Genomic DNA, 13,352 nt, shown 5'->3' on the forward strand with positions numbered 1-13,352 from the left:
GAAATAAAGAGCCAATGTTAATCATAAATCCAATGTCGAATGTTGGCTCCCGTCTCCTTTCGAGAGGGAAACTGTTCTCCTTATCTGGTCAGGATGACATGTGACTCAAGACTGACAACAATGTGAATGATACTTAACTGCCTTACAGACAATTAGATGGGCAATCATTGTTTGCGCTGGCCAGCAACACTCTCATCCCTGGACTGAATGAAAAAAAAACCTTTTGAAACTGGTGCATAAGATGAGATGGGAAAGAGGAACAGTGGAAGGCAATTTTCCATTCCAATTTGGGAACAAGAGCAGAAGATGGGCATAACATGAGTCCACACTGTTTTACATGAAAGAGCTGATACAGGAGGGAAAAGGAAGGTGTGGAAAGGGTGGGCGAGTGTGAAAATAAATGACAACTGGATAGGGACGAAGGGAGCAGTCAGTGAGGTCGAGAGAGGTCATCGTGGGATGTAACGCAAAATGTATGCAAGTAGTTATTGTGATGGATGGAATGAGAGTTCAAGCTCAATTCTGTGGTTTGAAAATTTGAATGCATGAGATCATTTATTGGTAGCTCATCCCCATTCCCCTACCGTGACACGTACTGAAACTGGATATTCACCTCAGTTAACGTAACCTCTTCCCTATTTCGCAGCATTCAATCATCTCTATATCCCTGTCTGTCATCCATGATCTTCTCGTGGTTTATGCACTCCCGATTACTCTGCCATTCTCTCTCCCCCCCAACCCACGTGTTTAAACTGCTTTTCTTTGTCTTCATGGGTCTTATACCCTGCCGCTTACTTTCTCCCCTCCCCGTTGGGTCGTTGTTAGTCGTCCACAACTACCCTTTACTTCACCCGATAATGATCTGGATTTGATTCTCTCTCCACGTATTTAACTATCTCTGTTTTCCACTGTATTAAAACCTCTCCCTGTTAAGCATTTTGAAACCCTGTCCCTATTGCTTTCCATTTACTCCTCTCACAATTGCTGTCAAAAGAACCCACTCTATTTAAACCACGCACATGACAATCTTAAACACTATCTCCCTATTCAACCTTCACCTAATTGCTCTCGAATGAGGTCTCTCACTTCTATTCTCCATTTTATTCTATCCACGCTCGATTTAACCCTAATATTTGCCCTGCAGTTGGCGTCTTCCAGTTCTGTTGCATTCAACATACTCCTCATGACACTCTATTCAGATTTTTCTCTATTACTCTATTAACCACATTCTCTGCCCCTTAACATAATGCTCTCTCTGCTCCGCTGAATTAAAGACTCCCTCTCTTATACTGAATTAAATATGATCGCCTTCCACAAAGGCAAGTAACCTGTCATCAATTCACACTTCGCTTATGCTCACATGACACTGATCCAGCTGGAAGAAGTTGGTTTTGTGGAGTGAGCACAAACCCAGAATATGTTGTTTATTTATTTTTAAATTTTCATTAAACAGTTCACAGTTTGCTAAACAGTGAATATTAACTGCTGTATACAGAGAAACAGCAATTGTACAAGGGAGAGGAGCAGCAAAGCCGGACCCCAAAGCCTACAGTTCAAACAGTTTTCAAGGAAATGAGGAACCTCAAATCCAAGATTCAATGATTACAAAACAGTAACAATGATATTTTCTAATACAAGACAGTCCAGAGAAAAGAGAAAAGCACAGACTGTAACCAGCCAGTGAAACAACAATCCCTTAATGAGAACTGAGTTATACCTGAAACACTGTGCATCACGAATTTAGAGATCAGTCCTCACTAAAGGAAGACCAGTTAACAAAGCTGGCTAAATATTTCAGCCAGTTAAGGAATCAGGATCCCGCCCCCACCCCCAACCCCAACACACACACAACAACAAAAAAACAGAAACCAACTGCAACAGTTACACACTGACTGTGGCACAGCCAGCAAAGATTTTCTGTCCGACAGATTGAGAGGCCACTGAATCTCCTTTTCTTTTTAATTTAATTAAACAAGTCACAATTTACAAAGTAATTAACTTTTATAGCTGTATGCAGAGGAAGAGCAATTTTACAAGGGAGAGAAATGGCAAAGCCAAGCCCCAAACCCTGACATTCAACCGAGTTTCAGGGAAATGAGGTCAAACCTCAAATCCCAGTATCTATCATTGCAAACAGAAACAATGACATTTGTAGATATAAGACAGTCCAATTATGTAAGAAACGGAGCATACAACACCGACACTCAGAAAACCCAGCATGTCCACCCACCTTCCTTTCCACCTACTGGGCAATCTAAGGCAGCATGCCCCTACGCACCTTCCGGCTCTCGGTCCACCCCATGCCCCTTCCAATTCTCGGTCGGCCCTGTCACACTTTTCGACCACCTCGAAAAGAGCGCGCTCCAGTCCTTGCTTGAGATGACAGTGGTCAGTTTGGCCTACCAACCTTTCTGCTTGCCTAACCGCTTTCAGCGGCTTCTGACCACCTCTAAGACAGACTGTCTTTACAGGCCTTCTGGCTCTCGGCTGCTCTGACACACCTTCCGACCAACTATAGGACAGCCCGTCCCGATCAACCCTTCTCGGGACGACAGCGCTCAGAACAGCCTACCCATCTTCTGGCTCTCGGAGTGGCTGTCATCAGAGTGGCATATTCGCTCTCCAAATTTCGGGACAGCCTACCAACTTTGAGGATCACAGGATGGCCTACCCACTCTCTAACTCTCAGTGTGACAGCTTTCAGGGACACATAAATCAGTGAAGGTGATAACCCCAACAAACCACATGACAGAGTTTATTACCAACGAACCGAGTCCTTTCTGGTACATGGAGTCCATTAGCATAGACAGTTCTCTTCAAAATGTACAGTCCATTCGCAAGAACAGTGTCCACTCCAATATACAATGTGCATTGTCGGAAATAGAGTACACTCCAAACTGCAGAGTCCGTTGCTAAAAACAGTCCACAACCGAGGGCAGATCCACTCCCGAAGGCAGCAATTGCACACCCTACAGCACACAGATATTCGATCTCCATGGAGTCCTGGCCTATCCTTGGAGAACCAAGCCCACTCACATGAATGTAGTATATTGTAAAGGTGCAGTTAACTCACAGGGGTTTGGTCCACTCCTGAAAGAACGGCCTTCTCCCAAACTCCAAGGTACAGCAAGTGCTAGACTCCCAGCACAAAGATTCTTGTTCAATCTTCAGAGGCCAAGTCCCAGGGCTAGGCCTCCCTACTGGAACAACTCATCTGGTAAGATGTATTTTCGCAAGGGCTCTTTCCAAACAACAAAAAAAGTGAAGACACACACAGACACACAAAGTAAAACTGAAGTCCAAGCGGCAAAGCTCTGCCACAAAATCAGTATTGTCCTTTTCTCAAAAATGAAAGAGAACAGAGTAACACACAGGCTGCAACACACAGCCAGTGAGCTAACGGTTCACTAATGAGAACTAAGTTATACCTGAAACACGTTATGTGCATCAGGAGTTCAGAAATCATCCACCACTAAAGGAATAATAGTTAACAATCTTTCTAAATAATACAGCCAGTTCAGGAGCAGAAACCAACAGTAACAGTAAAACACTGACTGTGGCTCAGCCAGCAGAGTCAGTCCCCTAAACTGAGGAGAATCTGAATCTCCTGTTTATACCTGTCAGCCAGGGCTCGCTGATTGCCCAGGTTAACAGCCCCAATTACGGTAAATATACTGAGTGAGACTCATCTCGCTGATCACATTACAATTCCTCCAGCATCCCCTGACACGAAGAAGAAAGTGAGGCCTGTCGATGCTGGAGATCAGAGTCCATAATATGAGATTGTAAAAGCACGGCAGGTCAGGCAGTATCCGAGGAGCAGGAGTCATCGGTTCGGACAGGAACCGTACATCATGGTAAATCTGCCAGCCAGTTTTCAGCATTCTCCGTTGTGGTGATTGACTGCAAACTCAATTGTCAAGGAGCTTGAGTTCCGAGTCTATGAGCTGCGACATGTTCATTTCTTAGCTCATGGTGAAAGCTTACCCTCACTCCTGGAATTGTGTAGCAGTATCACAAACATGAAACGTTGTGCATTTTCCAGCTCATATAAAAAATAAAATCAGCCGGTGTGATTGAGAGCAAATTCGGCCTAACAGGAGGTAGGCGTGTAACTGGAAGAACTAATCGGATCTGCTGGTCCTTCAATCAATCGGAATGAAGAAAGGGAGGTGGTAAAGTGTCACGCATGACCAAATTACCCACATGCGTTTGCAGGCAGGTGTATTGCCTCTGTGACTAATGTGACCAGATGAGTGTGGGAGCTCAAAGATTGGTAGAAGATTTGTACTTCAGGTGCTCGTTGTTGTGGTTCTGTTCGCCGAGCTGGGAATTTGTCTTGCAAACGTTTCGTCCCCTGTCTAGGTGACATCCTCAGTGCTTGGGTGCCTCCTGTGAAGCGCTTCTGTGATGTTTCCTCCGGCATTTATAGTGGCCTGTCTCTGCCGCTTCCGGTTGTCAGTTCGAGCTGTCCACTATAGTGGCCGGTATATTGGGTCCAGATCGATGTGTTTGTTGATAGAGTCTGTGGATGAGTGCCGTGCGTCTAGGAATTCCCTGGCTGTTCTCTATTTCGCTTGCCCTATAATGGTAGTGTTGTCCCAGTCGAATTCATGTTGCTTGTCGTCTGTTTGGTGTGGCTACTAAGGATAGCTGGTCGTGTCGTTTCGTGGCTAGTTGGTGTTCGTGTATACGGATCGTTAACTGTCTTCCTGTTTGTCCGATGTAGTGTTTTCTGCAGTCCTTGCATGGGATTTTGTACACTACATTAGTTTTGCTCATGTTGGGTATCGGGTCCTTTGTTCTGGTGAGTTGTTGTCTGAGCGTGGCTGTTGGTTTGTGTGCTGTTATGAGTCCTAGTGGTCGCAGTAGTCTGGCTGTCAGTTCAGAAATGCTCCTGATATATGGTAGTGTGGCTAGTCCTTTGGGTTGCGGCATGTCCTCGTTCCGTTGTCTCTCCCTTAGGCATCTGTTGATGAAATTGCGAGGGTATCCGTTTTTGGCGAATACTTTGAAAAGGTGTTCCTCTTCCTCTTTTTGTAGTTCCGGTGTGCTGCAGTGTGTTGTGGCCCTTTCGAATAGTGTCCTGATGCAACTTCGTTTGTGTGTGTTGGGGTGGTTGCTTTCATAGTTTAGGACTTGGTCTGTGTGTGTCCCTTTCCTGTAAACCTTTGTGGTGAATTCTCCGTTCGGTGTTCTCTGTACCTTCACGTGTAGGAATGGGAGTTGGTTGTCCTTTTCTTCCTCTCGAGTGAATCGGATTCCTGTGAGTGTGACGTTGATGATCTGGTGTGTGTTCTCTACTTCTGTGTTTTTAATTATTACAAAGGTGTCATCCACGTATCTGACACAGAGATTGGTTTGAAGTTGTGGTAAGACTGTTTGTTCTAACCTTTGCATTACTGCTTCTGCTATGAGTCCAGAGATCGGTGAGCCCATGGGTGTTCCGTTGATTTGTTCGTATATTTGGTTGTTGAATGTGAAGCGTGTTGTGAGGCACAAGTCCAGTAGTTTAAGTATGCCGTCTTTGTTGATAGGTTCAACGTCCTGTTGTCTGTTATGTCTGTCCAGCAGGTTGGCTATTGTTTCTTTGGCTAGTGTTTTGTCGATGGAGGTGAACAATGCCGTTACATCGAATGAGACCATAGTTTCTTCCTTGTCTATGTGTATATTTCTGATGATGTCCAAGAATTCCTGTGTCGATTGTATAGATTGTCTGGATCCGCTGATCAGGTATTTCAGTTGCTTTTGTAGTTCTTTGGCCAGTTTGTGTGATGGTGTCCCTGGTAGTGATACTATGGTTCTGAGTGGGATGTCGGGTTTGTGCACTTTGGGTAGTCCATAGAATCTGGGGGTGTTGTTGCTTTCAGGTTTCATTCTTTGTAGGTCAGACCTGGTTATCTGTCCATTTTTTTGTAGATTCCTCATTGTGTTGTTTATCCTATGGGGGAGCTGTGGGGTGGGGTCAAACTCCCTCTTTTGGTAGGTGTTGGTATCTGCAAGTAGTTGTTGTGCTTTTTGCATGTGCTCTGCTTTGTCCAGGATGACCGTCATTCTGCCTTTGTCTGCTGGTAGTATAATTATGTTCTTATCGTTTCTTAGTGATTTTAGCGCTTCCCCCTCCTTGGTGTTGAGGTTATGTGTTTGTTTTTTTCTTGTTATCAGCGGTACGATACTTTGTCTCACAGTTTGTTATGTCTCCTCTGTCAGTCCATTGTTCCTGAGTGTGCATTCTAGTGCTGCTAGGAAGTCTGCTGTCTTGGCTCCCTGTGGTTGTAGTTGAGTCCCTTGGCCAGTTTTGTTCTTTCCGTGTCTATGACCTGTCTGTGGGAGAGTTTTTTAACCCAGGTGTGTGTTGTGGTGTCCTATTCTTTGTGTGTTAGTTTGGCCATTTTTTTTAGTGCCGTTTGTTTGCAGTGTGTGGTCCTGTTCTGTCCTATGGTGACAGCCTGTTCTATGGTCCGGGTCCATTCCTGATTGGTGGTTTTTGAAATTAACGATTTTTGGCGCGCAATTTCTTGTCTGTATTTGTGTAGTATGTTGTGAGCGTCTGTAATCATTACCTGGATCATCTTGAATCCGTTCTGTCTGGCTGTGTCCCTGGCTTGTGGATTGTTGACTGGTGGTCTGTATCTCACACATGGTGGAAGGATACGTATGGTAATTTTTGCACCAACGTCCGAGAAACCACCAGAATTAGGCATGAATTGCAATTTTGTGCTTGTTTTGCAAAGAGGCATTAAAACCAAAACATGCAATATAATTTACAACAGACTAAAGGCACAAATTTCTAATTTTGAAGAAAGGCGAGCTGTTACGTTGGCTCTGTCTCTTTGCCCAAAACAGACGTTATTTTCTTTTTTTGTGTGTTTTCAGCAGAGGAGATATGTTTGTGGATCCGATTAACTGATCATGTTAACGCTACACTATTAATCCAAGAGCAAAATAACACTCTGCGCAGCTGACTTTGAATACCACAGATTGTGGAATTTAAATGCAATGGAATATTTGAAACTTCGAGCCTAAGGATGACCATTATTGATTTTCAGAGAAAAAATGGAATACAAACAGCTGTGGCTCAAATCCAAAAAAATGAAACCCGACGGAACCAACACCCCACGATTCTACGGACTACCAAAACTCCATAAACCAGGAGCCCCCCCTCAGACCCATAGTCTCACTAACCGGAACACCAACTTACAAACTGGCCAAAGAACTACACGCAAGACTGAAATACCTAGGAGAAGAGTCACAGCACTCCATCCACTCCACCCAGGAATTCCTAAAAGTCATCAAAAACACCAAAATAGAGGAAGACAAAGCAATGATCTCATTCGAAGTAACAGTACGTTTCACCTCCTTTGACATCGACCTGGCAAAGGAAACATATACCACACTTTTAGAAGAGACCGTCACACACACCCCAACCACCATCAATCACATTACCAACGAAAACATCATGAAACTAGTGGACCTGTGCCTCACCACCCACTTCACCTTCAACAACATAGTCTACAAACAACCAACGGTACACCCATGGGATCTCTGCTATCAGGATTCAAAGCAGAAGCGGTAATGCAAAGACTAGAACAAACAGCCCTGCCAAACATTAAACCAAAAATCTGGGTCTGCTACGTAGATGACACCTTTGTCATCACAAAACGAAACAAGATAGAAGAGACATTTAACATCATCAACAACACCCTCACAGGCATAAAGTTCACCAAGGAGGAAGAAACCGACAACAAATTCGCATTCCTGGATGTCACAGTCGAAGGAAAGGACAACGGAATACTAAAAACCTGCGTCTACAGAAAACCGACAAACACTGACCAAATACTCAACTACACCATCAACCATCCCAATACACACAAACGAAGCGGTATCAGAACACTATTCCAATGAGCCACCACACACTGCAACACAGACGAATTTCGGAAAACAGAGGAAAGTCACCGAAACAACGTATTCAAGAAATACTCAATACAGTGCGCAGCCTCCTCAAGAACAAACCACGACAAGCAGACCAAACACATCCAGAAACCCTAACCACCATCAAAGAAGTTTCAGAAATGACAGCCAGACTACTAAGAACCCTTGGAATCCTAGCAGTACACAAACCCACCAACACTTTTAAACAAAAACTAACAAACTTTAAAGACCCAGTACAACCCATGGACAAAACCAAAGTCATCTACAAAATTCCATGCAAGGACTGCCACAAACACAAACATTGGGGAGACAGGCTGCCTATTTGCGGAATGTTTCAGGGAACACCTCTCGGACACCCGCACCAACCAACCCAACCGCACTGTGGTTTAACTCCCCTTCCTAATCCGTCAATGACATGAAGGTCCTTGGCCTCCTCCATCGCCAGACCCTGGCCACCCGAAGCCTGGAGGAAGAGCGCCTCATCTTCCACCTACGAACCCTCCAACCACAAGGGATGAATGTAGATTTCTCCAGCTTCCTCATTTCCACTCCCCCCACCTTATCTCAGTCCCAACCCCCGGATTCAGCACCGCCCTCTTGACCTACCATCTTCTTACCGACCTCTCCACTCCCAACCCCTCTCCGGCCTAACACACTCACCCTCACCTCCTTCCACCTATCGTACTCCCAGCGCCCCTGCCCCAAATTCCCCCCCCCCCCCCTACATTTTATCTCAGCCCGCTTGGCACACCAGCCTCATTCCTGAGGAAGGGCGTATGCTCGAAACGTCGATTCTCCTGCTCCTCGGATGCTGCCTGGTCTGCTGTGTTTTTCCAGCACCACATTTTTCAACTCTGGTACTCCAGCATCCATAGTCCTCACTTTCTCCTTCATTTTTGTCCTCAGTATAGTTATAAAACCCCTTTGGATTCTCATTCAACCCGTTTGCCAAAGCTATCTAATGTCTCCTTCTTGTCCTCTTAATTTCCATCTTAAGTATACTCCTCCTGTCTTTCCACCCTAAGGATTCACTCGATCTCTGCTGTCTATTCATTACATTTCCTTTCTTTCTTTTCTTATCCAAAACCTTAATTTCTCTGGTCACCCAGCATTCCCTACAGCTACCGGCTTTTCACTCTAAGTGTAATATACTGTCTCTGTTCTGTCGTTCTCTCATTTCTGAAGGCTTGCCATTTTCCAGCTGTACCTTTACCTGCGAACATCTGGTCCAATCAAATTTTGGAAGCTCTTGCTGATAGGGTCAAAAAGTGCCTTCCTCCAATTTAGACCTCCAACTTTTAGATCTGGTCTATCATTTTCCTCCACTATTTCAAAACTAAAACAATTATGCCCGCTTGCCCCAAATTGCTGCCCCAATGACATCTCAGTCACCTGCCCTGCCTTATTTCCCAAGAGTAGGTCACGTTTTGCTGCTTATCTAATAGGTACATCGACATACTGAATCAGAAAATCTTCTTATTCACACTTAACAAATTCATCTCCATCTAAATCCTAGAGGAAGTGAGGACCGCAGATGTTGGAGGTTAGAGTCGAAAATGTGGTGCTGGAAAAGCACAGCCAGTCAGGCAGCAACTGAAGAGCAGGAGAATCGACGATTGAGGTATAAGTCCTGATGAAGGACGTATGCCTGAAACGTCGATTCTCCTGCTCCTCAATTGTTGCCTGACTGGCTGTGTTTTTCCAGCACCACACTGTTCGACTCCATCTAAAACCTTAACACCATGGTATTCCCAGTCAAATTAAAGCCACCCTATTATTCTCACAAATAACGGAGATCTCCTTACAAATTTGCATCGCAATTTCACGTTGACTATCAGGTGGGATCGAGAAAACAATCTCAGTAAGGTGTTCATCCTTGTTCTATTTCGCAATACCAACGAAATAATTTCCCTGGATGCACTCATAGGAATTTCCTTCTAAAGTTCAGCCATTACGCTATCCCTTATCAAAAACGCTGCTCCTCCTTGTCTCTTCCCACCTTTTTATGATTCCTATAGCATTTGCATCCTGAAAAATTTAGGTGTTAGTCATATCTATCTCCCAGCCATGTCTCTGTAATTGCTATCTTAGCCCAGTCCCGTGTCCCTAACCATGTTCTGACTACATCTACCTTCAATGTTGGGCCTCTTGCATTGAAATATATGCAATTAATTTATCAGAAGTAACAAAGAGCATTGAAGAAGGCCCAGCAGTGGATATGCTTTACATGGACTGCAGTAAGGCATTTGAAATGTATCCTCATGGTCGACTGGTGAGCAAGGATAAATCTCATGGAATGCAGGGAGAACTGGCCATCTGGATAAGGAACTAGCTTGAAGATAGAAGATGCAGGGTGTTAGTGGAAGGTTGCTTTTCAAATTGGAGGCCTGTGAACAGTGGTGTGCCACAAGGAGGGGTGATCTTTCCACTGCTTTTAGTCACCGATATAAACGATTTGGATGTGATCATAGGAGGTATGCTGAATACATTTGCAGATGACACCAAAATTGGAGCTGTCGTGGTGCACGAAGGAGGTTACCTCAGAGCACAACTGGATCTTAGTCAGATGGGCCAATGGACAGAGGAGTGTCAGATGAAGTTTAATTTAGATAAATGTGAGGTACTGTATTTCGGAAAGGCGAATCAGAGCAGGGCTTATAAACTGAATGGTTACGTTCTAGGGAGTGTTGCTGACCGCAGAGACCATGGAGTGCAGTTCATAGTTCATTCAAAGTGGAGTCACAGGTAGATAGGATGGTGAACAAGACATTTGGTATGCTTTCCTTTATTGGTCAGAGCATTGAGTACTGCAGTTGGGAGGTCATGATGTGGCTGCACAGGACGTTAGTTATGCCACTTTTGGAATATTTTATGCAATTCTAGCCATCGTCCTAGCGGAAGGATATTTGGAAACTTTAAACGATTCAGAAAAGATTTGCAAGCGTGTTGCCAGGGTTGGAGGATTTGAGCTAAAAGGAAAGGCTGAATAAGCTGATGCTGTTCTCCCTGGTGCATCCGCGGCTGAGGTAAAAATTGTGTAGAGGTGTGTAGAGGTGTAGAGTTTAAAAATTGATGTGATTCATAGTTAGTGTAAATAGACAAGATATTTTCCCTGGGATGGCGGAGTCTGGAGGGTATAGATTTTGAGTGAGAGGCAAAAAAATCTACAAGGGATCTAAAGGGTAACGTTTTCATGCAGAGAATGGTGGGTAAAGGATTCATTTGCCAGGGGAAGTGATGGAGGCTAATACAATTGTAACTTTTAAAAGGTAACTTGATCGGAATATTATTAGGAAACGTTAAGAGGGATATTGGACTAGTAATGGCAAACTAGACTCGATTAGGATATCTGGTCAGCATGGACGAATTGGATCAAAGAGTCTGTTTCGATGCTGTCCAACTCTATGATTAAGTTAGTTTGGATATGCTGTGATAGACATTTCAAAAGGAGAATAGCCCAATAATATATAACTATCACGATGAGCCACACCATTCAGTTAACTTACCTGATCTCTGGTACTCACCTTCTCTCACCTTGATGTGTAATTGGAAAACACTGCATCAGTCAAACGTCACGTCCTCACACACCCCATCTCAGTCCCCTCAGTCACTGTTTCACACTCACCTCAGTCAATGCGTCCTACTCACCTCAGTCTTTGCATTTGCGACCGCGTCCTCATTCATTGCATCACACACATCTCAATAACCACATCGCCTCTCCTCAGTTATGGAATCTCAGTCACCTCTGTCATTACACCCAAATGCCAAGCCAAGCATCATATTCCCCTTCGTCACTTAAGGCACTTTCCTCAGTCAATGCATTCATTATCCTCTCCGACACAGCACCCAACCCGGCTTCGTCACACCATCTCCCTCTCCTTATTCAAGGAAGACAGTATCCCTCAGGCACATCATCCCACTCCCCTCAGTCACTGCACCCTCCATGCACTAATTCAGTACACTCCAAACCCCTCAATTTCTGCATCAGCGTGGTGGTCTTCTTGTGGTACGTGGTAGTCCCTCGGCCTGCAAAGGTCTCAGCGTGATTTCTTGGCCTCGAGGCAATTCCAGAGCGATCTCCCAGCCACCTGAAACTCGAGATGAAGCCCAGTGTGGTCTGTTATCAGCGTCCAGTGGGTGCAGAAAGTGCAGTGTGCTGTATTCTGGGTTGGAATACTGTTGTTCAGAAACTTTAATTCTCCAAAACTAGCATTTTTATTTCTCCATTTCTTAGGTTAGAATAGATTCCCTACAGTACAGAACCAGGACCTTCAGCCCAACAAGTCCACACCGACCATCTGACTTAATACAATCCATTCCCATCAGACACTTCATTCCACACCCTTTGCTCACTGAGTGATATTATTGTGTGTTGCAACATGGAATTATCCTCAGTCACTATATCGCATTTCTTCCAGTTGTTATCTTCAGTCAACACATCCCACTCCCCAAAGTCCCTACATCTCAATTATTTCATTCCTTCAATATATTCCCCTCAGTCACTATGTCACATTCTCACTCTTTGTGTCCTGTTTCCCCGTTCAGGAAACTCCACTCAGAAAAGTCACAACATCATTTCCATCAGGCAAAAAGGAAGTTATACAATGAAGATGTCATGCTTTCATGACAGAATGGTGTAAGAAAATATCGCAAGACTTTCTCATGAACTCTTTATGGTGGCTATTAAAACCATTCTCTATTTTTGTTTTCGAAATCATGATTAAAGATCTCCATGACTACTTCTTTTGTATTATCCCAAGCATCCGCATATTTGCTTCATATGTCACCAGCCGCAACGAGCTTTTTGTTCAAGAAGCTGCCAGCCACATCTAATACTCCATTACTTTGCCTCCAATTTTACCTCTTCAGAGAGACAGATCAAGATCTCCCTTGCTCACTCACACACACGGAAACAAACATACACATCCTCTCTCTCTCACTCGCACGCCACCCTCCCCCCCCCCCCCCCCCAAACGCACACACGCATTGCGTATCTTTCGCACAGACTGACCTATAAATGTGAGGTGCTAATTTGCGTTTGCAAATTTATATTTGTGGATAGATTGTACTTTATTCAAAACAACATTCAATTTGTGTGCAGCCAATCATTGTGGCATTTTATAAAGTCCTGTTTTGGAAATAAAACTAGTATGACTCCAGGGTAAAACAAGTTGGACTCCACACAAGACCTTCCATGGTTTGTGCATGGAAGGTCACATCTTAGCAAACATAATAGAATTCTTTGAGGAATGACAAAGTTGATAGTGTGGAAAGGGATATAGATGTCATATACATGGACTTCAGTAAGGCGTTTGATGGGATAGACTGATGGAGAAGGTGAAGTCGCAGGGGTTCATGGTGTACTAGTTAGATGGATTAGAGAACTGGCTGGGCAACAGTAGAAAGAGAGTAGTAATGGA

The sequence above is a fragment of the Chiloscyllium punctatum genome, chromosome 43, assembly GCF_047496795.1.
Source record: "Chiloscyllium punctatum isolate Juve2018m chromosome 43, sChiPun1.3, whole genome shotgun sequence".
NCBI classification, from domain to species: Eukaryota; Metazoa; Chordata; class Chondrichthyes; order Orectolobiformes; family Hemiscylliidae; genus Chiloscyllium; species Chiloscyllium punctatum.